Consider the following 24097-nt stretch of genomic DNA (forward strand, 5'->3'; position numbering starts at 1 on the left):
TATGTCTAGTTCTTTAATCCATTTTGAGTTGATTTTTGTGTATGGTGTGAGGTAGTGGTCAAGCTTCATTCTTTTGCATGTAGCGACCCAGTTTTCCCCACACCATTTATTGAACAAACTTTCTTTGCTCCAATGCATAGTCTTTGCTCCTTTGTCAAAGATTAGTTGACCATAAATATGTGGGTTTATTTCTGGATTTTCTATTCGATTCCATTGGTCTGTATGTCTGTTCTTGTTCCAATACCATGCAGTTTTGATGATTATGGCTTTGTAGTATAGTTTGAAGTCTGGGAGTGTGATGCCTCCATTTTCTTCTTTTTTTTTCAGGAGAGCTTTGGCTATTCGGGGTTTTTGGTGATTCCATATGAATTTCATCAATAATTGTTCTATTTCTTTGAAGAATGACATTGAAATTTTGATTGGAATAGCATTGAATCTGTATATTGCTTTTGGTAGGATGGCCATTTTAATAATGTTTATTCTTCTAATCCATGAGCAGGGGATGTCTTTCCATTTCTTTGTGTCTTCTTCTATTTCTTTTAACAGTGTTTTATAATTTTCTTTGTATAGGTCCTTTACCTCTTTTGTTAGATTTATTCCCAAATATTTGATTTTTTTTTGTTTCGATAATAAAAGGGATTTTTTTATTTCTTCTTCTTCAGATTTATTGTTTGTGTATAGGAAGGCTACTGACGTTTGCGTGTTGATTTTGTATCCTGCCACTTTACTGAATTGATTGATAAGTTGAATTAGTTTTTCTGTGGATTTTTTGGGGTTCTCTATGTATATTATCATATCATCTGCAAATAGTGATAGCTTGACTTCTTCTTTTCCTATTTGGATTCCTTGGATGTCTTTCTCTTGTCTTATTGCTCTGGCTAGCACTTCCAGTATTATATTGAAAAGCAGTGGTGAGAGTGGACATCCTTGTCTTGTTCCAGATCTTAATGGAATTGCTTTCAGCTTTTCACCATTGAGGATGATACTGGCTGTTGGCTTGTCATAGATGGCCTTTATGATGTTGAGGTATGTTCCTTGTATCCCAAGAATTTCAAGGGCTTTTATCATGAATGGGTGTTGCACTTTGTCAAAAGCTTTCTTAGCATCTATTGATATTATCATATGGTTTTTATATTTCTTTTTGTTGATGTGTTGGATAACGTTGATTGATTTTCTGATGTTAAACCATCCTTGTGTCCCTGGAATGAATCCTACTTGGTCGTGGTGAATTATCTTATGGATACATTGTTGGATTCTGATAGCTAAAATTTTATTGAGGATTTTTGCATCAGTGTTCATTAGGGAGATTGGCCTGTAGTTTTCCTTTTTTGTGTTGTCCTTATTCGGTTTTGGTATTAGTGTAATGTTGGCTTCATAGAATGTGTTTGGTATTGTCCCTTCCTTCTCAATTTTTTGGAAGAGTTTGTGAAGGATAGGCACTAATTCGTCTCTGAATCTTTGGTAGAATTCATTTGTAAATCCATCAGGTCCTGGGCTTTTGTTTTTGGGGAGGTTTTTGATTACCATTTCAATTTCACTGCTTGTAATTGGTCTGTTTAGGTGTTCTATTTCTTCTTTATCTAGCTTTGGGTGATTGTAGAGGTGTAGGAATTTGTCCATCTCCTCTAGATTGTTGAACTTGTTTCCATATAACTGTTCATAGTAGTTACTGATTATTCTTTTGATTTCTGTTGTGTCCATTGTGATTTCTCCTCTTTCATTTATGATCCTGTTTATTTGTGCTTTCTCCCTTTTTGCCCTTGTGAGCCTGGCTAGGGGTTTGTCTATTTTATTGATTTTTTTCAAAGAACCAGCTCTTGGTTTCATTGATCTTTTGGATTGTTTTTTTAGTTTCAATTTCATTTATTTCTGCTTTAGTTTTTATTATTTCTTTTCTTCTGCTGGTTTTGGGGTTTTTTTGTTGTTCTTTTTCTAGATCTCTGAGCTTTGAGATTAGGTTGTTTCTTTGAGTTCTTTCTTGTTTTTTGATGTGAGCTTCTATTGCTATATATTTTCCTCTTATTACTGCTTTTGCTGCATCCCATACATTTAGGATATTAGTGTCCTCCTTGTCATTCAATTCAAAGAATTTTTTAATTTCTTCTTTGATCTCCTCATTAGTCCAGTGGTCTTACAGTAGTTTGGTTTTTAATCTCCATGAGGTAAAATAGTTCCTTGCCTTCTTTTTATGGTTTATTTCTAGTTTGATGCCTTCATGGTCAGAAAAAATGGTTGGTATGATTTCAATCTTGGTGTATCTGTTGATGTTTGTCTTGTGCCCCAGTATGTGATCGATCCTGGAGAATGATCCATGTGCGCTTGAGAAAAATGTGTACTCCGTTTTTTTGGGGTTTAGTGTTCATAGATGTCTGTTAAGCCCAAATGCTCTAGGTCCTTATTTAGAGCTTTAGTTTCTTTACTTATTTTTTGTCTTGTTGATCTATCCATTGTTGATAGTGGTGTGTTGAAGTCTCCCACTACATATGTGTTTTCTCTGATGTCTGTTTTCAGAGAGGACAATAGTTGTCTGATATATTTTGGTGCTCCTTCGTTTGGTGAGTATATGTTAATGAGTGTTATTTCTTCTTGAAGTATTGTCCCCTTGATCATAATGTAGTGACCACTGGGGTCTCTTTTTACTTTTTTGAGTTTGAAGTCTGTTTTATCTGATATAAGTATAGCTGTTCCTGCTTTCTTTTTTGGTCCATTTGCTTGTAGGATTGTTTTCCATCCTTTAACTTTAAGCCTATTTTTATCTTTTGTAGCTAAATGTGTTTCCTGGAGACAGCAAAAGGTTGGGTTTTGTTTCTTAATCCAGCCTGCAACTCTGTGTCTTTTTATTGAAGAGTTTAGTCCATTTACATTTAGAGTTAATATTGATATGTTAGCATCTGTATTTGCCATTGTGTTTGTCTTTCCTTTGATTTTATTTATTTATTCTTTTAATAACTTTTTTTTTTCTTTTGGTCTTCTTTCGTTGTTATTCGTCCCTCTGAGGTTCTGGCTTTAGGATTCCTTGTAGTATTTTTTGGAATGGGGGTTTAGTCGTAATGAAATTCCGGAGTTTCTCTTTGTCTGGGAAGGTCCATATTCTTTCTTCAAAGAGGAAGGAGAGCTTTGCGGGATACAGTATTCTTGGTTGGCATCTGTTTTCTTGGAGTCTGTTGACTATGTCCCTCCACTCTCTCCTTGCCCGTAGTGTTTCTTCAGAGAAGTCTGATGTCAGCCTGATTGGTTTTCCTTTGAATGTTATCTGTTTCTTCCCTCTTGTCAGCTTCATTATTTTTTCCTTGTCCTGGATTCTTGGGAGCTTTACTATTATGTGTCTTGCTGTGTTTTTCCTTTCGTCGTGGAAGTTTGGTGTTCTTCTTGCTTCTTGTATATCAATTTTCAGCTCCTTCTTCGCATTTGGGAAGTTCTCTTCAATTATCTCCTGGAATATTTTCTCTGTTCCTACATCTCTCTCCTCTCCTTCTGGAATTCCTATAACTCTTATATTTCCTTTCCTCATGGAGTCAGATAGTTCCCAAAGTCTTTCTTCGTTCTTTTTCCTTCGTACTTCTCTTTCCTTTTCTGTTTTGGTTCTTTTTATTTCTGTGTCTTCAAGAGTACTTATTCGTTCTTCCATTTCATCTATTCTGCTTTCATTGCTTTTCCCAGTGTTCTTTAGTTCCTCCATTAATTCTTTGATCTCTTGCATTTCTTCTACTTCCCTCTTTAGGGACTCAATTTCATTCTTCTGACCATTGTTTTCCCTCTTTAGGGACTCAATTTCCTTCTTCTGATCATTGTTTTCCTTTATGACTTCTGCCACTTTTTTAATCAGGGCAATTTTAAATTCTCTTTCTGGAAGGCTCAGAAGTTCTTCCAAGTTACTGTCGTTGCAATCTGGAGGGTGGTTTTCTTTTTGTGGTGTGCTTCTTTCCTGAGGCGTTGTTAGGTTGCGTGTGGTTCTTCTACTCCCTACCGTCTGTTTTCTAATTTGTCGTATGCATTGGGACACTGTGTTGCTCGGACTGGCCATCATCTTGGGTGAACTTCTCCGCTCCCCTCTGGCTCCTCCAGGAACCATCTCTGGCTTCTGGGGGGGCTTTCTGCTGGTTTTAGGCAGTCTTACTGAAGAAATGTCCCTGTTCTAAACTGGCGAAGCGGGACGCAGTCCCTGCGCATCTGGTCTCAGGCACACTCTTCTGCGTGCCCGGTCTGCCCCGGACGTGAGTGCCTGCTCCCTCTGTGGGCTCAGACTGCTGGTTGGATGGGGCCTGGCGTGGGCTAACTTCCCAGCTGGCCACTGGGTCCTCCAGAAGCCTTCTGCCCTTTTCAAGAAGTCTTAAGAAATTTCCCTGTTCTATGGGGTGTTAGTGACTTTTTTTCTGGTCGCTAGGTGGCACCAGATATCTCTCCTATTGTCCTTGGGGGGCTGTTTTTCAACCCCCCCACCCCCGTGGGACAGGGAACAAAGAGCGAGAATGATAGGGCAAACCTCAACGGCTTTGGGGTGCTGTGTCTGCCTTGTGCCCCACCGTAGTGGAGAACCCACGCCCAGAATTTCGTGCCCCGGGTCTCAGTTCAAAGCCCTCAGGTCCAGGACGCGGGCTGTAGCCCAGTTCAGTGGCGCGGGTATGGCGCCTTTTGCACTGCTCCCGTGCCTGGGCACCTGGTTCCTGCTTACTCAGGGAGGGACCTTCACCTCAGTGAGGACCTCCGCGCGTCTCCCCGCAAGCCTAGGTCGCAGGTGCGGGTACCTGGGCAGCCACGATCCCGGTCCGCGTTTGCTTTTCAAGCGCGCCAAGCGCGCCGCTTTTCCGCGCAAGCTTACCGGCAGCCCGGGCTGTGTGCGCGTCTCCCGGGGTCTTTGTTCTTCTCTAATGGTGCCCGGAGCCGTTCGCTCACCGCCGCAGCGAATCCTGCAGGGTTTTCCACAGCTCCTGTTCACAGGGTGTGGTGGCTGCAATAGTTCCTTTCCACTCACAGTCCCGCTTGCTGCGTCGTTTGTTCTTGTTGGCGGTTTTGGTTTGTTGTTTTCCTCCTCTCTGCCGGTCGGAGAGTGCCGCCTCTGTGGGCGGGGGAGGGGAGCAGGGTTCTGCGCTTTCCTCCCTTCTGGTCCTCTTTTATGGCCACTTTCTTCTTCGGGCAGTTTGCTGGAGTCACCCGTTTATCTTCCTTGTTCCAGTTCTCACTGGGACCTGCCGCTTTTCCTCCCTATTAATTTTTTTAATGGGAGATCTTACTCGCAGCGTCTCCTTGCCGCCATGGTGCTCCGCCCCCTCGTTTTTCTATTTCTTTTAGCAATGTTTTGTAATTTTTTTGTATAGGTCCTTTACCTCTTTTGTTAGGCTTATTCCCAGGTATTTCATTTTTTTAAATTTTATTTTATATATTTTTTACATCATTTTTCATTTTTGCACAATGTATGCATTTTCATCTTGGTTATAGTCCCCATACAATTCCCACCCCCCTTGTTTTGATCCTACTCCCTTCCCCCATCTCATAGTGTGTCTCTGGTTTATAGTTGCTTGTTGATTTAGATTTTTACTTTAGTATAATTAGTCTTTTTCCTGGTCCCTTATTTAGGTTTTCTAAATTCCTGCTATGAGTGAGATCATCCAGTATTTTTCTTTTTCTTTCTTGCTTATTAATATTTGATTATTTTTGTTTCAGTTATAAAAGGAAAGGTTTTCTTGATTTCTTTTTCTTCAGATTGATTGTATAGAGGAAGGCTACTGATTTTTGTGTATTGATTTTGTATTCTGCTACTTTACTAAACTGGTGATTATTTTGATTAGTTTTTCTGTGGAGTTATTAGGGTTCTCTAGTACATTATTATATCATCTGCAAATAGTGATAGTTTTATTTCTTCTTTCTTATTTGGATTCCTTATATATCTTTCTCTTGTCTTATTGCTCTGGCTAGGACTTCCAGTGTTATATTGAAAAGCAGTGGTAAGAGTGGACATCCGTCCCTTGTTCCAGATCTTAAGGAAAAGGCTTACAGCTTTCTATCATTGAGGATAATATTGGCTGTAGGTTTGTCATATATGGCCTTTATTATGTTAAGGCATGTCCCTCTATCCCGAGAATTTCAAGGGCCCTCATCATAAATGGATATTGAACTTTGTCTAATGATTTCTCAGCAGATATTGATATGATAGTATGGTTTTTATTTTTCTTTTTGATGTGTTGGATTACATTAATTATTTTTGGATGTTAAACCATTCTTCTGCCCCTGGAATAAAACCCACTTGGTCATGGTGAATTATCTTTTTGATGTATTGTTGGATTCTGTTGATGAGGATTTTATTGAGGATTTTTACATCAGTGTTTATTAGAGATATTGGCCTATAGTTTTCTTTTTTTGTGCTGTCCTTGTTCAGTTTTTATATTAGTGTAATGTTGGCTTCATAAAACATATTTGGTAGTATTCATGAAGGAAATATATTTAACAACAAATGGAGTATCTAAACACCCAATTATTTACTATATTATTCTCTATAGGCTGTTTACTAAGAAAAAATAATCTGCCCTTTTAAAATAAAATCATAATAATACAGAATATGTGAGTTTAACACTTGTGAGAGATTTTCTTCTCCTTTCAAGACCAATTAGAATTTTGTTTGCTTTCATCCTTATCTTATTTTGCCAGACAAATCTCCCCTGTGAGAACAAATTTAAGAAAACGATAATGATTTTTTTTTTAATTTAAGTGTTGCAGACATCACAGGGTTTCAAAAACAGTGAATTTTGAAAAGCTAAGATTCTACAGAGAAAATGAGCACACAAGTCTATGTGTTGCTTTTACTCTGAAAGTTTTTGCCAATTTACGAGGGGTGGCTTAAGTGCTGAAAAGCTGACCAGAAACTTATGTCTAAAAGAATGAGAAATGAATAGAATTTCCAGTCATTTTACCAGGCAAAGTGGGACATATATTGGAGTTCTGCCTATAGTAAGGAAAAGGAATCTTGATAAATAACCAAGACTTTCAGTTAGGACTGTTGTGAACCCTTATTAGGTAAATCAGATAAACAGTGTTGAATCAGTCCTCACAAATACTGAAATCCAGCTTTGAATAATTCAATTCCTGCCAATATTAAAGTGACATTTGCCTGTCCTATCTATACACTTGAAATATAAGCATGTCCTCTCTGAAAAAAAGAAAAAGAAAAATATTCAGTACCAAATTTTTAATATATGAGTGACATTAAATCTCATATTACCAAGAAATAAGAGAACTTGACCAGATTCAATAGAATAACAGACAATATATATAGAAATGCATAAAATTATTAGTTATTAGACATGATATTTTTAACTGTGATTAACATCTTCAGAAATTAGAGGGTAAGTTGGAGTATTTCAGCAAAGAAATGGAAAGTTTAGAAAGAATCAATAAGAGGTTAGAATTTAAAAAATACAGCCAGAGAGAGTGGGACCTGCAGCAGCAGCATTGGCGATTTTTAGCATACATGTGGTGACAAAGCTGGCCTGATTTATCAGTAGCATGGCTACTCACCACAGGCTGAGGCCAAAAAAACTTTCAGTTACCCTCTTGATCTGCTCCTTAAGATACAGAACCAATGTGTGCTCGTTGCCTTTGGCCAGCCAGAAGGCCATAAGTGGAAAGCACAGAGACAATGGGAAACACTGGCAACCCTGCTAACTACCCAGCGTCCATTTTACTCAGCAGACTAGGACCCATCTCCAATGAGAAGCTCATGTTGGTGACCATGGTCTACCCGCTCTTCACAATTGGCTCCCAGCTGCCTCCTGATCAGGGCAGCTCAGGCATTGAGATGGTGGAGTCAAATACATTCAAACTGCACTGCTTCCACACACTGACAGGAATCAAGTTTGTGATGCTAGCAGATCCCAGGCAAGCTGGAATATATTCACTTCTCCTAAAGATTTATGAGATCTACTCAGACTTTGCCCTCAAGAATCCATTCTATTAGCTGGAAATGCCCATCAGGTGTGATATGTTTTACCAGAAACTGACGGTAGCCCTGAAGGTGGCAGAGAAGACTAGAACTTCTGGACCTGTCCGCAAACTCTGCAGTGCCGGTTCGATCCCCGGCTGCCAGGCGAGGGTCCCACATGGTGCAACAGACCTCTCCTGCCTCCCGCTGCTCCCCACAGCAGTGTACTTCTGTCTGCCTGTTCTGTTCCCCACTCTGGCTCTGGTGAATTCTCTCACCCTCCCGTGCTTCTGACTGTACCCAGTGCTTGTATAAATAAATAAATAAATCTTTAAAAACAAGAAAAATAAAAAATAAATAAAAGTATGCCACCTTCTAAGAACGATTCAGGGAGAAACTGAAAACATGTGCAGAACAATTACAAGTTAGGAAATTGAAAGAGTAATCAAAAGTCTCCCAAAAAAACAAAATCCCAGGACCATATGTTTTTTTTTTTTTATAAATAAATTTTATTGTTATATTCCCCATACAATTGCAGCCCCCCCATTCTGACCCCAATCCCTCCCCTCCCGCCCCCCTAAAAGTGTCTCTGGTTCATAGTATTTTGTTGATTTTGATTTTCACTATCTTATAGTTATTCATTTTCCTGGTCCCTTATTTAAGTTTTCTAGATTCCTGCTATGAGTGAGACCATCCGGTATTTTTCTTTTTCTTTTTGGCTTATTTCGCTGAGCATGATCCCTTCCAGCGCCATCCATGTTGCTGCAAATTGCATGTGTTTATCTTTTTTGAATGCTGAGTAATATTCCATGGTATATATGTACCACATCTTCTTGATCCAGTCATCTATTTTTGGGCATTTGGGTTGTTTCCAAAGCTTAGCTATTGTAAACAATGCTGCTATAAACATAGGGGTGCAGGTGTTCTTTGGAATTGATGTTTCTGTGTCCTTTGGGTAAATACCTAGGAGTGGAATTGCTGGATCATATGGAAGCTCTATGTTTAGTAGGTCCAGAAAACTCCACACAGCTTTCCACAGTGGTTGGACCAGTTTGCACTCCCACCAACAGTGCAGAAGAGTTCCTTTTTCTCCACACCCTCGCCAACATTTGTTGTTGCTAGTTTTTTTAATATGTGCCATTCTCACTGGTGTAAGATGGTATCTCATGGTAGTTTTGATTTGCATTTCCCTGATGACAAGTGATGTTGAACATTTTTTCATATGCCTGTTGGCCATTTGCATTTCCTCTTCAGAGAAGTTTCTTTTAAGCTCTTCTGCCCATTTTTTGACTGGATTATTTTCTTTGTTGTTGTTGAGTCTCATCAGCTCTTTGCAGATTTTTGTGATCAGTCCTTTATCATTAGTGTTGGGTGCAAAAATGTTCTCCCAGTTGGTGGGGTTTCTCTTTGTTTTTGTTATTGTCTCTTTTGCTGTGCAGAAGCTCTTTAATTTGATGTAGTCCCAGCTGTTTATCTTTGCCTTCACTATCACTGCTTTGGGTGATGTGTCTGTAAAGATGTCTTTGATGTGCAAATCACGTAGTGTTTCGCCTATATTTCCTTCTATATATTTTATGGTTTCAGGTCTTATGTCTAGTTCTTTAATCCATTTTGAGTTGATTTTTGTGTATGGTGTGAGGTGGTGGTCAAGCTTCATTCTTTTGCATGTAGCGACCCAGTTTTCCCAGCACCATTTATTGAACAAACTTTCTTTGCTCCAATGCATATTCTTTGCTCCTTTGTCAAAGATTAGTTGACCATAAATCTGTGGGTTTATTTCTGGATTTTCTATTCGATTCCATTGGTCTGTATGTCTGTTCTTGTTCCAATACCATGCAGTTTTGATGATTATGGCTTTGTAGTATAGTTTGAAGTCTGGGAGTGTGATGCCTCCATTCCCTTCTTTTTTTTTCAGGACAGCTTTGGCTATTCGGGGTTTTTTGTGATTCCATATGAATTTCATCAATAATTGTTCTATTTCTTTGAAGAATGACATTGAAATTTTGATTGGAATAGCATTGAATCTATATATTGCTTTTGGAAGGATGGCCATTTTAATAATGTTTATTCTTCCAATCCATGAGCAGGGGATGTCTCTCCATTTCTTTGTGTCTTCTTCTATTTCTTTTAACAGTGTTTTATAGTTTTCTTTGTATAGGTCCTTTACCTCTTTTGTTAGATTTATTCCCAAATATTTGATTTTTTTTGTTTCAATAACAAAAGGGATGGTCTTTTTTATTTCTTCTTCTTCAGATTTATTGTTTGTGTATAGGAAGGCTACTGACTTTTGCGTGTTGATTTTGTATCCTGCCACTTTACTGAACTGATTGATGAGTTGAATTAGCTTTTCTGTGGAGTTTTTGGGGTTCTCTATGTATAATATCATATCGTCTGCAAATAGTGATAGTTTGACTTCTTCTTTTCCTATCTGGATTCCTTGGATGTCTTTCTCTTGTCTTATTGCCCTGGCTAGGACTTCCAGTATTATATTGAAAAGCAATGGTGAGAGTGGACATCCTTGTCTTGTTCCAGATCTTAATGGAATTGCTTTCAGCTTTTCACCATTGAGAATGATACTGGCTGTTGGCTTGTCATAGATGGCCTTTATGATGTTGAGGTATGTTCCTTGTATCCCAAGAATTTCAAGGGCTTTTATCATGAATGGGTGTTGCACATTGTCGAAAGCTTTCTCAGCATCTATTGATATTATCATATGGTTTTTATATTTCTTTTTGTTGATGTGTTGGATAACGTTGATTGATTTTCGGATGTTAAACCATCCTTGTGCCCCTGGAATGAATCCAACTTGGTCGTGGTGAATTATCTTATGGATACATTGTTGGATTCTGATAGCTAAAATTTTATTGAGGATTTTTGCATCAGTGTTCATTAGGGAGATTGGCCTGTAGTTTTCCTTTTTTGTGTTGTCCTTGTTCGGTTTTGGTATTAGTGTAATGTTGGCTTCATAAAACGTGTTTGGTATTGTCCCTTCCTTCTCAATTTTTTGGAAGAGTTTGTGAAGGATAGGCACTAATTCGTCTCTGAATGTTTGGTAGAATTCATTTGTAAATCCATCAGGACAGGACCATATGTTTTCACTAGTAAGTTCAACCAAATCTTCAAAGACACTTTTATCTATCCTCAAATCTTCCAAAAAGTTCCTCTACTGAGGAAGAGGGAATGCTTCCAAACACATTCTATCAGGCAGAAAAAATTAAGACTACCAAAAGGGGAGGGCAGAAATTAAATGCAAAGGGGGAACCAGTGGACTCTGTTGGAAGACTATGGGGCCTTTGGTGGTAGATGTGGTGTGTTAACATATATCTGAAGATGTGTAAACCTATACCACTAAATCAAATGCAGTGTTGTAAACCAATGTAACCTCTATAACTGATGCATAATTTTTAAAAATGATCATTTTTACTAAAATAAAAATATAACAAGTAAAATTAAGGGTACAGCTGATGGGTCTCCCAGCAGAGTAAAGAAAATTGATATGAAGATTCCTGTAGGTAGAGCAGTAAAAATATTCAAATATACATTTAAAAAGTGCACAGAGAAAAAAGTGGAGAGGAAATTTTAAAAATGAGCATAAAAGATATGGTACATGTATGGTACATTGAAGTCTGGAGAGTAAATGGATGTTCTCAGGTTTTTTCCACCCTCCCACCATTAGCATCAATCAACCTGTGGTCTTACATGCGTGCCTGATGGTGGCACCTGGAGTATGGTGTCGGCATGTGTAAGTGGGCACAGTTTAGCCGACGGACTGAGCATGTAAGGACAGGGTGGCAGACAACCGGGTGGTAGAGTACAGCGGAGAGCGCCAGAGAATGGCTAAGAGAGGAAAGAGCATGCAGGGATTTGCAGGGGGACCCAAGTCACTACCTCCTTGTTGGCTTGCTTCCCCTAACCTGTGGGGATGATGCCAACATCTCCAAGATTCTCTTTTAAGCTGCCTGAACCAATGATGAATCTACCCAGCCTAGGATGGTTGCAGAACAAAGTCCCAGAAGAAAATTGAGACAGAAAATAGAGTAGAAGACACATTGGTGAAGTGGTTTTCCAAAACTGATTAAAGAAACCCTAGTCACAGATATGAGATGTATTACCAACCACAAATAGAATAAATACAAATAAAAGAACCCCTAGGCACATAACTGTAAAATTTCTGAAAACCAAGTCAAAAAAATTATAAGTAGTCAAAGGGAAAAGACAATGCTTCACACAAAGCACACAGAGTGACAAAATGACATATGACCCCACAAAAGAAACAATGAAATCCAGAAAAGAATGGAATGACATAATCAAAGTGTAGAAATAAATGGTGCTGGGAAAACTGGGTCGCTACATGCAAAAGAATGAAGCTTGACCACTACCTCACACCATACACAAAAATCAACTCAAAATGGATTAAAGAACTAGACATAAGACCTGAAACCATAAAATATATAGAAGGAAATATAGGCGAAACACTACGTGATTTGCACATCAAAGACATCTTTACAGACACATCACCCAAAGCAGTGATAGTGAAGGCAAAGATAAACAGCTGGGACTACATCAAATTAAAGAGCTTCTGCACAGCAAAAGAGACAATAACAAAAACAAAGAGAAACCCCACCAACTGGGAGAACATTTTTGCACCCAACACTAATGATAAAGGACTGATCACAAAAATCTGCAAAGAGCTGATGAGACTCAACAACAACAAAGAAAATAATCCAGTCAAAAAATGGGCAGAAGAGCTAAAAAGAAACTTCTCTGAAGAGGAAATGCAAATGGCCAACAGGCATATGAAAAAATGTTCAACATCACTTGCCATCAGGGAAATGCAAATCAAAACTACCATGAGATACCATCTCACACCAGTGAGAATGGCACATATTAAAAAAACTAGCAACAACAAATGCTGGCGAGGGTGTGGAGAAAAAGGAACTCTTCTGCACTGTTGGTGGGAGTGCAAACTGGTCCAACCACTGTGGAGAGCTGTGTGGAGATTTCTGGACCTACTAAACATAGAGCTTCCATATGATCCAGTAATTCCACTCCTAGGTATTTACCCAAAGGACACAGAAACATCAATTCCAAAGAACACCTGCACCCCTATGTTTATAGCAGCACTGTTTACAATAGCTAAGCTTTGGAAACAACCCAAATGCCCAAAAATAGATGACTGGATCAAGAAGATGTGGTCCATATATACCATGGAATATTACTCAGCATTCAAAAAAGATAAACACATGCAATCTGCAGCAACATGGATGGCACTGGAAGGGATCATGCTCAGCGAAATAAGCCAAAAAGAAAAAGAAAAATACCGGATGGTCTCACTCATAGCAGGAATCTAGAAAACTTAAATAAGTGACCAGGAAAATGAATAACTGTAAGAAAGTGAAAATCAAAATCAACAAAAAACTATGAACCAGAGACACTTTTAGGGGGGCGGGGGCGGGAGGGGAGGGATTGGGGTCAGAATGGGGGGGCTGCAATTGTATGGGGAATATAACAATAAAATTTATTATCTAAAAAAAAAAAAAAAACCAAAGTGTAGAAATAACCCTACTATCAGCTGAGTCCCTCTCTGCCTCACTCGTATATGATGAAAAAAATTACATTCAGAGAAGTTAACCATCTAGCTGACAATAACAAAGCACAGTGAGACCAGAACCTTAGATTGCCCACCAGTCTCCTTCTTTACTTACATTCTTCCCCATTGTCCTACTCACCCAATCATTCGAAGAAAATTAAGGACATTCTATCTTATTAAAAAAACTACTGTTTTGGGCCTCTCCTGGTGGTGCAGCGGTTGAGCGCTGGGCTGCGAAGCTGCCTGCAGCCTCTACAGCACTGGTTCGATACCAGGCTGCCGGGCGAGGGTCCCACATAGTGCAACAGAACTCTCCTGTCTCGCCCACTGCTCCCCTCAGCAGTGTATTTTGTCTATCTGCCTGTTTTGTTCCCCGCTCTGACTCTGATGAATTCTTTCACCTTCCCGCGCTTCCGACTATACCCAGTGCTTGTATAAATAAATAAATAAATCTTTAAAAAAAAATAAATAAAAACTACTGTTTGTTGTACATATGTTTTTTTTAAATATGAATTTGGGCATCCTCTGAAGAATATACTGCTTTCCTAAGCCAACTGTGAAATTTTGACAAGCATTATTGTCAGATTGTCAATGCCTAATTGACAAGCATATTAATTCATCTGAAAACATTCAGATTCTATTCATACTCTCTGCAAGGTATTTATTTAAAGATTTATTTTTATTTGCACAATAGCTGGGGCATAGGCCAGAAGCGCGCAAGGGTGAGAGGATTCCCCAAAGACAGAGAGGGGAGCAGAGCAGGCAGACAGACCAAAAGCACTGCCGAGGGGAGCAGCAGGCAAGATAAGAGAGGCCTTCAGCACTATGTGGGCATCTCCACAGTCGACCAGGAATCGAACCTGCACGGCAGAGGCTGCGGACAGCCCCACAGCACTGCCCTCAACACGCTGCACCACCAGGGAGGCCCTCTGCAAGGTATTATTGCTGGGAAAGTGACTGCTAAAAAAGTACATTAGAGAATAAACTTCATTGGTTTATATTAATTTTTACAACCCTAACTTATCTGGAAATTGGGTGATGGGAGCAACACTGTTCTGTGCACCCCTTACTTAACTGAATAGCTTTCATTTCAGTATCTCATACAAGACACACCTGCATTTTTAGACAACCTCAATAGACTCTTCATTGAACAAAAAGTTTTGAACATATAATATAGATCTTTTAGTGCGAAGGAACCTCTACTTTCCTAAGTCATCTATCCCACAGTCCCAGCAGTCAAGATTTATAAATGTCATTCTTTTTAATAGCACATTAGAAAATGTGGCCTTTCAACACGTACATTTGTGCAATTCAGAACAATGGGGGGTCTCCTTAAATGACTTTCCCTGAATACATTTAGGGATACAAATGGCTCTGCATGATGAAAGAGCTCAGTAATATTTCTCATTTTTCTAAAACACTATTTCTCTTTTACATAACTTAAATAGTTAAAGAGACTATAACAAATAAAATGGAGGTGGCTCACATTTAGAAATGTAAGGAAGTAACACCTATTACAAGAATTTTCTGTCAGGTTTACAGGAAAAAAAATCAGAGACTCTGAAGCCTGAGGAATTAATTCAGGGAATATGAGGGCATTTTCTGTGTCACTGACTTAGCAATGCCTTCTGATTTTCTCATGAAGTGCTGCATAGTACTCAGGACACCAGATGAATAAGGGGGAAAATGTGTGTTCATTTACTGCTATTACAGAACTTTCTATCTCCGACTAATTTTTTTAAACTAGTCATTACCTAAAAATAGTCTCATTGTTTTTAATTGCAGCTCAAAATTTGCCCTTTAAGTAATGTCCATGAGTAGGCAAAGTCTATTTTTGCCATTAAATCGTGCACCTTTGCAACAGCATCTGTTTTAACATCATCTTACTGTGCTAAATACCACAGTAACCACCCGCGTGTGTGCCAGATGGAGGTGACTGCTCTGACTCTACGTGGTACCTGTCAGCAATCCAGCAATCTAAAGGAGTTAAATTACTCCATCTGCTCTTCTAAATTGCCCAGAGACTGCCCCTCAAATCTTAATGCTTTTGTTTGTTAATAAATAATAAAAGGACACTTTGTCAATTATATGACTTGACTGAGTCATAATTTGTGTTAATAAATTTCTGTCAATAATGAATGAATCAGCCAAGAAACACTTCTTAAACACTATATGGATTTATTGTACTAGTTAGTATAAGACATTGGAGAAAGTAACCACATCATTTAGGAGTAGAATGCACCTTGAGAATAATTAATGGTTCAAGCAGCACTGTGCTTCATAGTTGATATTTTATTATAAATTATGTGATACTGAAATAATGATGAGACCAATATACAAGGAAGATAAAATTTTCAAGTAGGACAACTATGAGAGTAAAATAAGAAGTGAACATAATGTGTGTTTGTCTGGGAGTACAGGTTAAATAATTATTTAACATAATTATTAAATATGCACTACATGTTTCAAACCATAGTAAAGGCAATAATAAAGAGGAATAAAACATAATTATGGGAATTTCATGATAATAGATATGACATAATCATAACTATCTTAATAAAATAGGGTTTAAAATTTTGTTTTAAATTTACCTTTTAGGATTTACAGTCAACTGTGAAGTAATTTTTGCAGTAACGTCACTGGTTCCTTTGTCTGAACACTGTAGAATATTTTAAGTAAACATAATCTACTAGTCTTGTCAGCCATCTCCTCCAACATGACCCTTAGTTTGCTAAGCCTCCTTCCCTTCATCATCCTAGACTAATTATTATTTAATGATGATTAAATTAAATGATACTACCCAAAAGTTGTTCTGCGAAGGTTCCTTAAATGATAAAAATGAACAAATACCTTTTATAGACATTGTGTCTGACAATCCACGGATGACTAATAACTGGTGTAAAGTCGTCTGACTGCAGCAGAAGTGTGAGATGGAAGCAGGACCACTCAATGCCATTGTAAAATAAAAAAAAAAAAGCAAACTCAAACCAGATGTCTACTAGATGTCTACATGCCTTTTGAGATCTAAATATGAGCAATCAAAACTTGTAAATTCCCTGTGGAGAAGCAAAGCCCTCCCAAAATCTTCACAGAAGTTCTTAGGAATTTACTTCGTTGTCTTCTCTGGTTTAGGCTCCTAAAATTTTTGAATCTGTTTAATTAGGGAACATCTCACCATCCTGTTCATGCATCCTGTTTAATTTCATGCTACATTGATCTAGATGTGGAACTGTTTTCCTTAATTTCCCACAAACCAAACATTCCCATGGATACCATTCACATTCTATATATGGAAAAGACATGACTGAAATTTTGGGATATATGGTATTTATCAAAGTGACTTATCAAGGTATTTTCCTAAACAAAGCCTGCTCCCTCCTTAAAAGAAACTGTGATATCAACATTAAGGTTATAAAATATTTTACCCTGATACAATACTAATTCCCAAAGCCGGCAGAGTATGGAGGAAATAGTAAATTCACATATTATTTCCAAATTCTGGTGTCAATATACTGCCTCTAATAACCACACATACCAAGGGCATAATAATGTCAACTCTTTTTACCTAAAAACCCATTACATATAACTGTATCTACTGGATAACAAATACTCAAAACATAATAACTACTGTTATTTGCTATTATTCTAAAAAATTATATTTGTGAAATGCACAAAATGCTTCTTATAACATTTGCAAATGATATATTTAAAAATAAGTGAAAAGATAAGTAAAATACTAATATTTGATAGAATATCATGTAATTGAATATTTTCATGTTACTGGACAAAGTGGAGAGGAAGCACAATGGACTACAGTGCAGGACTACAGGTGTTTTGGTGATGGATGTCGTATGGTAACAACACCTAAATGGGGAGATCTAATACCTCTAAAACATAAACAATAGGGTAAACCAATCTTACCTCAATTTAAAAAAAAAAAGTGTTGGCCCCCCTAGTGGTGCAGGGGTTAAGTCTCTGCACTATGAAGCTATAGCAAGCCACTGCAGCGTGAGTTTGATCCCAGGCCAAGGAGCTGACCCACATGGCACAACAGACCTCTCCTGTCCCACCCACTGCTCCCGTCAGCAGTGTATTTCAGTGTATCTGCCTGTTTTGCACCCCACTCTGTCTCTGGAGAATCCTCCCACCCCCCACACCTCTGGTCTACACCCCAGCTCTTGTATGCATAAATAAATAAAATAAATCTCTAAAAATAAAAAAAGAAGTGCGATACCAAGCACACAGTAAGCAAACCTGCATATGACCTGCTTCATGAATTTGGAAAACTCAGTTTTCTACTTGCATATATCCTTTACTACTCCCAGAGAGCATGCCACTTCTGATACTTCTAGTCAGCAAAGTGGACTACTTGGGAAGTTTTTCTCACCTCAAACAATTCTCTGCAACAGTCTGGTATGCCACAATTCAACTCTATTCCACCACTATCTAGCTGAAGATAACATCAAATTTCACAAGTGATCAATCCTATAAGACTTACCCACACATTCCCCCCCCAACACCCCATTTCAGATACCAGTCACAGGCCCAGGTTATCACCTGTGCTTCTGATACACAGGCTGTAGGTCAGAGATTTAATGAACTTCTTGTGTTCCACTGATTTGCAAGAGCTGCTCACAGATCTCAGGAAATATTTCACTTACCAGATTACTGATTTATTATTAAAAGGTGTAAGTCAGAATAGCCAGGAGGAGGAAACACACAGAGCAAGTCATGGAAGAAAGGTATGAAGCCCCATGTTCTATCCCATGAGCCACCCTCCCAAAATCCCCATATGTATGAACCCAGAAGTTGAGGGGTTTTTATGGAGGCTTCATTAAGTCAGCATGATCAACCATAAACCACATTTCAGTTCTTTTCCCATCTCAAGAAATGGTCATATTTTGGAAAATTCCAAGCTTCTAATCATTACTTGGTTTTTCTGGCAACCTGCTCTCTTTTAAGAGCCATTCAGGAGCCCACCCAGAAGATACTCTACTCATTAGAACAAAGACACTCCTATCATCCCCAAAATCACATGCATAGAGGAGTTCGGTGTCAGGAACCAGGGCAAAGATCAATATAAACTTTCTATTATCTCATACTTCATAATTTACAGTTTCCTAGAAATGCTTTTTTGAATGTTTCCTTGCATTTCAATACTATTATAATTCTTACCCTCATGTTAAGTGGAGACCTCAGCTATAAGGTCTGATGGCAGGTTTGAAAGCTCCTTCCTTGAAATGTAAATTTGGGCAGTCATTACAGAAAGTGATAAAGAGATTCCTCAAAAAAAATTAAAATTGAAATTCTATGCAGTCCAATTATCCCACCTCTGGGTAGTTACCAAAAAATTACAAAAACACTAATTCAAAGAGATATATGCATTGCATAATTATTTCTAATAGCCAAGAACTGAAACCAACCTAAATGCCCATTGATTGACAAATCAATAAACATGTGTGTGTATATATATGCAATGCAATAAATAAGCTACTTCATTAAGTAGATATTCAGCTACTTTTTAAAAAATGATGAAATTCTGCCATTTACAACAACATGGATGAATCTACAGGGACTTATGCTTAGTGGGATAAGTCCCTGTACTTAGTGAGATAAGTCAGACGCTTATGCTTAGTGAGATAAGTCAGACAGAGAAAAACAAACACCATATGATTTCACTCATATTTGGTATATAGAGAAAACAAGCAAGCTAAATAAAATAGATATAACCTTTTGGGCTATGAGTCCAATTAGTCATTACCAGAAGGGAAGGGAGAAAGAAGATGAGCAAACTGGGGGTAAGGGACAATGGATTGCTGAAGGATAAATTTAGACTTTTAATGGTGAGCTTAAAGTAGTATATAATACACATGTTGGTTCTCAGCAATAAACATCTGAACTTATATCATTTATGATGCAATGTTACATCAATATAAAAGAAAGGAAAATGTAAAAAGAAGAAAGACTTCTTCCTGGTTCCTAATAAAATGGAAGATTTCCTTGCTTAGGCTGTTGTCTCCAAAGTAGGGTGTGCACACTCCTGGTGGCACACAAATATTAGGACTTCCATTTCTATTGAGTTACAGCTTGTCCTTTTAAATTACTTTGAGTGTTTTATAATTTACATATTATTCTAATGATTTATTCCTCAAAATAGCATGTAAAGTAATAAATATGTATATTGAGGATACATGGTCAAAAATTTTCATTACAGGTGTTTGAACAACAAAATTTAGAGAATACTACTCTGGAGGTAAATCAGAATTTCTTCACTAAATTTACTTTTAACAAAAGCAGATGCGTATGATAATCTATGATAGGTTATCTTAACCATCACCTCAGCTCAAGCAAGAGCTTGTGATCATAAATTTTTGAAGAATAATTATCTTTGCTTTCAATTATATTGATTGAAAATAAATTTGCTGAAAATAAATTTGCTAAAAGTAAATTGCCTTCTCACACTCTCTCAATATATTCATAATGATGTCCCACCATCACTCTGCCATTTATCCTACCCCACCCCCCATCCTAGGCTGGGATTGTACATACCCTGGATCCTTGGGAGGGGAGGAGAACACAACCAAAGTTTCAAGATGTGGATGGGTATTACTTCTATCAAACAACTATAAAGGAGAAATGAAACAAAATGCTCTCCTCATCAAAATTCTCTCAAAATTTTGATGGAAGAATCAAACAGCAGAAGCTCCAACAGTCAGTAGGGAAATCTCATCTTAGTAAAGGCTAAGTGATAAGATAACTTGCATGAATACCTGGTCCTCCAGATCAACGCACACAATTCTAGGGGCTTCTCCCTTCCCTCAACAAGTTTCAGTCTTCTTTGAAACAAGGTTTTTTCTCTTTTACACATACTTTCTCTTCGTCCCCCTGCCCACTTTGAAATTTTCTAGCTGTTAAAACTTCTCCCACCACTAGTCCTAAATCTGCAGAAAACAAGAACAAAAACTATGATCATAATGATAACAGATACACACCAATTGTGCACCTGCCATATGCCAGACAATGTACCAGCTATTTAATGAATAATCAAATCTAATAGATTCATAGATATTCATATGAAATAATTGCTTATGGAATCAATTCAGGGACGATTTTATATCTTTCACTACCTGAGAGCCAGCTCTGTTATTAGAGCTTCACAGGAATTGCAATGAGCAGTAAACAAGCTGAGCAGGGCTTTAGGGTTTTTACTTGGCCTGGTTTTGTTGTATGGTGCTTTAAGTATCGATGCCTTTGAGCATAACAAGCCTCTCTAGATTTTGCCACAGATCCAATCTTTCCATATTGTCTTGCACACAGCATCGTATGGTTATATCACCTCCTCAGCTCTTTAAAAAGGTTATTTGCATTTCTCTAAAATTTTACTCTGGAATGAAAAGGATCTTTACCATGGATATTTGAGATATTTGGTACAACAGATACATTGACTATAAATAGTCATTAGTTTGACTATAGTCAACAATACATTGACTATAATTAGTCATCAGTTTGATGTGCTGATTATTTTGATGAGGAATATAACTGGAACAAGAATCTTTTGTACTTTAGCTGTGATCTTTCCTTTGTCTGCAGTGTTCTTAGAGACATTCTTCTTTCTCAGACAGAACAATGACAGGGTAGGATACAAAATGACTATTATTTTCTGTCATACAAAGTAGGGTTTGGGGTGGGGAAAGCTATAAAACATACAAAATTATAAAACTTTTTAATAAAATTCTTTCTTAAAAATATTTTACTATTTATAAAATGTAGTAGAAGTAATGATGATTAATAACACAAGCTTCCACACTGCAAAATTAACATCCTGATATCACATTTTTATGTAAATCATATAAATAATAATACCTTATTAATGTGATATCTTGGTTGATAGTAAGGTTTTTATCTTGTTCTGCAAATACATTAACTTATACTTTTAGCAAATTTATTTTCAATCAGTGTAATTGAAAGCAATGTTAATTTCTCTTGACAAATATAAGATCACAAGTAAAATTTGATCATTTTTAATTTTGAGAAGGATCTTTTTGCTGAAGCAACTGTTTCTGGAACTGCGAAGAATAATTTATACACTATGAAAACTCTGGGATTAATTATTTAATAGAAAAGTTTGAAAATCTAACTGGTAACAATTTTTTTAAAAGGATTTAACACTTTGTACAAATCAGTTTTGTGTATAAACTTAATTTTAAATGTAACATTATACAATGACATTTCAATGTTTTCACTGAGATTTCTTGTAATTTATGGAGATTATATAACCAAAATACTCTTCATGATTTGCAGTTCAAAATGCCTCTTTATGAATTCTATAATTATAGCTTCAATTGTAAGGAAAATTAATTTTTAAATTATCTTCCTTAATAATTGGTTCACCAAAGTTTCATATGAAAATAGTATTTATCAAAAGCAAGCTATTGTATAGCTAAGCTTTGGAAACAGCCCAAATGCCCAAAAATAGATGACTGGATCAAGAAGATGTGGTACATATACACCATGGAATATTACTCAGCATTCAAAAAAGATAAACACATGCAATTTGCAGCAACATGGATGGTGCTGGAAGGGATCATGCTCAGCGAAATAAGCCAAAAAGAAAAAGAAAAATACCGGATGGTCTCACTCATAGCAGGAATCTAGAATACTTAAATAAGGGACCAGGAAAATGAATAACTATAAGAAAGTGAAAATCAAAATCAACAAAAACTATGAACCAGAGACACTTTTTGGGGGGTGGGGGGCGGGAGGGGAGGGATTGGGGTCAGAATGGAGGGATTGCAATTGTTAAAAAAAAAAAAAAGAAAGAAAAGAAAGATGGTATGAAAAAAAAAATAAAAACACAGTTCAGTTAAAAAAAAAAAAGCAAGCTATTGTAAGACAATGCATATTATTTATTTGCAGTATTGTGGCAGTTTTTCAAATCAGATATTCTAAACAATTTGAAGAATTCCAATAAGTCCCACATTGCTATACACATTTATCACAATTCCATATGTGACTTTTATTTTGTAATAATTTCTTGACAAAGTTTATTGCCTAGCCACTTCCAGTTTCTGTCCAAGAGTTAATATTTGCTTAGATGGACTCCCAGAAAAGATAGGGAAATTAGGCTTTCATTGTACATCCAGTGCTCATTCCAATCAAAGTCCCTCTTTATTACTTTAGCTGTGGTTACTTTTGCCACCAAAACTGCTTCTATAGCCACTGTCATCAATCTAGGCTTATGTTCCAGACACAATCACTGCAAAGGCCAGTAGTGTCCTGGAGTGCACCAGACACACACACACACACACACACACACAATTAAGCCAGAAAACTGGTCAGTACAAAGATTAACCACTGCCCGCTCTTCTCATTAGCCTAAGCCCATGCATAACCACCTAGTATATCTTCTTTGCTCAAATACATGCTTTTATTGTTTATAAACTGCATTTATAAAATACATGTTCACTGATAAAATTGTTAAGAAGTTTATAAAGGCAAAGGCAGAGCTTTAAATTAATCATTGTTCCCTTCTGAGAGCAAAACCCCATACAACCACAGAGGTTGTAACACATAAATTTGACCTTTCTTGAACTTGTAAAATCAAATCATTAGTTGAAAAATAGTCTTTTCTGCTCTCAAAAGAGCTTCTCTATCACATAACTATCAAGTCAATTATTGAATACGTAAGTTCTCAGTCATCAGAAAATGTGTAGCTAACTCCACTGTAAACTCGTAAGATGAAGCAGAAATACTAATAAATGAGCATAAAACTTAAACATTATCATGATCATCCAACATTTATTAAGTGTGTTTTATGTACAAAGTTATCTCTTAATAATTTATGTAGATTTTTTTCCTTTCATGGTTTCAGAGTACTATAAAGAAGGAACTATTATTTTTCTCTCTATTTAAATATGAAGAGACTGAGATCAGTAGCTTATTCAGGGTCTCAAGGTAGTATGAAAGGCCCTGAATTTAAACTGAATTATCCAATTCAAAAAATGCTATTGGAAATTTCTACTCTGACCAACATGGAATCACAGGGGCTGGGTTTACTTTCCCACCTGAAACAATTGAGAAGAAAAATTGCAAAATACACAGTGGATTTCAGATATTAGACATAAAGATAAATGACCCCTGAGTGAGTTCCAGCTTCCTAGCTGGAAAAGATTCCAGGCCAGAACCCAGAGAAAGGTAACCTATGGTCCCCAGTAGTATCCATGAATTGAAAAGACATACTAGAAAATCAGGGAATCCAAGGCAACCAAAGTTTGTAGGACATAGTTCCATAAGAGAGAAAGCTGCAGGGACCAACTATCTAAAGATAATCTCCTAATGAATCTTCAGCCAAGTTCTGATCAGAATAGACTAGACAAATATCCCTGATGAACAAAGATGCAAAAATCCTCAACAAAATCTAAACAAACTGAATTCAATAATGCATTAAAATGATGATACATTAGGATGCAAAGGTGGCTCAATATCCAAAAAGCAATCAATGTAAATATGCCACATCAATAAAAAAAATAAGATTAAAAAATCATATGATCATATCAATAGATGCAAAGATAGCATTTGATAAGATTCAACATCTA

At 37.2% G+C, this 24097-nt stretch overlaps 1 pseudogene across 1 annotated transcript in view; it reads left to right on the forward strand.

The window, feature by feature from the left end:
* The window catches only part of LOC311185301 (trafficking protein particle complex subunit 4-like), a 72716-nt pseudogene that overhangs the window by 11120 nt on the left and 37499 nt on the right, over window positions 1-24097 (forward strand). The window contains exon 3 of the transcript in view: window positions 7414-8057. The product of the transcript in view is annotated as a trafficking protein particle complex subunit 4-like (transcript). The remainder of the gene's footprint in view (window positions 1-7413; window positions 8058-24097) is intronic.

Source organism: Talpa europaea (assembly GCF_964194135.1).
Source record: "Talpa europaea genome assembly, chromosome: 1".
In the NCBI taxonomy this organism is placed as follows: Eukaryota; Metazoa; Chordata; class Mammalia; order Eulipotyphla; family Talpidae; genus Talpa; species Talpa europaea.